This window comes from Pteropus vampyrus, unplaced genomic scaffold (assembly GCF_000151845.1).
Source record: "Pteropus vampyrus isolate Shadow unplaced genomic scaffold, Pvam_2.0 Scaffold105, whole genome shotgun sequence".
Lineage (NCBI taxonomy): Eukaryota > Metazoa > Chordata > Mammalia > Chiroptera > Pteropodidae > Pteropus > Pteropus vampyrus.
Genome location: NW_011888886.1, coordinates 3,023,152 through 3,024,806, shown reverse-complemented (window position 1 = coordinate 3,024,806; position 1,655 = coordinate 3,023,152). Strand labels below are relative to the sequence as shown.

The window sequence follows — 1,655 nt, the reverse complement described above, 5'->3', positions numbered from 1 at the left end:
CCCCTGTGGGGTGGTGGCATAGAAGGCTCTGCAGCAAAACCCAGAGCTCTTTGAGTCAGCACTCCAGCAGCTTAGAGGGGACAGGAAAGACACCAAAGATGACAGCAAGAAGGGGTAAGTGTCAAGACCGCTGAAGGCACAGCCAGAAACGTCTGCGCATCACTCTGCTGAGCTGAAAAGCACAGGAATTCGGACTCCCAGAGAGAATGAAGGGGAGGGACTGAAGCCTCAGGAAGTCAAAGAAAGAGGTTAAAATCCGGTCCCTAAAAAGGCAGGATTAAAGGTCAAAGGTCTACATCAGCCGGTCCAGGGCCTTTGATGGGATCAGTCAGCCGGCAACAATCAGGACACTTCCTAAGCCGGAGCAGAGACACCGACTGTCACCCAGGGCTCTGGGCGAAAGGAGGGCTGGACGCAGCCAGCTGGGGTGGGAGCTTAGGGCCTTCACACTGAAACAGGAACCCCGAGGTTCTCGGGGGCACTGCACTCTGCGGAGGAGGAGGCTGTCCATTTGAGTGTTTAGTAAACTGTCTGCATGACATGCCGGGTGGGTGGGACACAGGAATTTACCTGCATCTTAATTAATGAATACTCATCTCAAAATGCCAGGGTGGGTATTTGTTCCATTTGGCTGATGTCGCTTTTTAAAAAATAAATAACACGTAAAAGGTTTTTCCCCTAGGAGGAGGTAGTAAGACCCCCTCATTCGAAGAACAAAGTAATCAGGCCTCTGCCGAATGACCCTCACGACCAGCAGAACGTTAACTGACCGAAGGCGTTTAGGGCACCAGCGCCCCGCTCATAAAAATCCTCTCCAATGTTACTGTGCAAGGAAGGACGGCGATGAGATAAGCGGCTGATAGAAAGACAGACAGAACAAGAGGTGGCCTGGACGAGCTGTCTCCTCGGAGTTTACGAGGCAGAAACCAGGGGCTGGAGCAAACTGCTCCGTTTACGGTGACATTTAGCAAACCGAAGTGTCTCCGCCCACCTGCCAACCTTCCCCTGCTACAAAAACCACATCTCAGTGAATGTCTTCACTGGGTTTGCTGGACAAATGGAAAAACCGTAGCGAGGGCCGCTCTGGTTTCCATACCAACAGGGGGCAGAATGAGGTGCCAACAGCTGGCAGGAAGCCTTCAGCACTCGACACAGGAGGCACGAGGAGTGGAAGCCTCAAAACGGTCCCCGGAAAGTGTCACTGGCCCAGCGCCCTATCGGCGGATGAGGGCATCCTGAGGAATCAGGAAGTTCGGGAAACGGCCTCCCAATGAGAGGCCAGGAAAGGCTGTCTGTGGAGGTCTTAGACATAAGGAAAAGCTGAGTGGGACCCTCCGACGGCTTTCTCCTCTCTCTTCCCAGGTCAGCATCCTTGAAAACGTCGAGCAAACCAATCCCCCATCTTCCGAAATCATAGAATTCAATTACTTTACCCGTCGTAAGGGAAGCACTTTGTAGATTTTAAGGGGCCATGCGAAGGCACTAACTGGTTTATCATGATTATCGTCATTCGTGTATCATTGCCAACAGAGCCTTTTAATACTGTGAGACGATACGGACGGCTATTTAATATGCATTTCACGAGTCTTTCTCCTCGCTGAAAACACAGTCTAGAACATACCCTCCAGCTTTTGCTCATCGCCCCACAGTGTCAC

The 1,655-nt window shown here is 51.8% G+C and overlaps 1 protein-coding gene across 1 annotated transcript in view; it reads right to left on the bottom strand.

Annotated features, from left to right (window-relative positions):
- Nucleotides 1-1,655, bottom strand: part of GREB1 (growth regulation by estrogen in breast cancer 1) — a 77,992-nt gene that overhangs the window by 75,428 nt on the left and 909 nt on the right. The window lies entirely within an intron of this gene.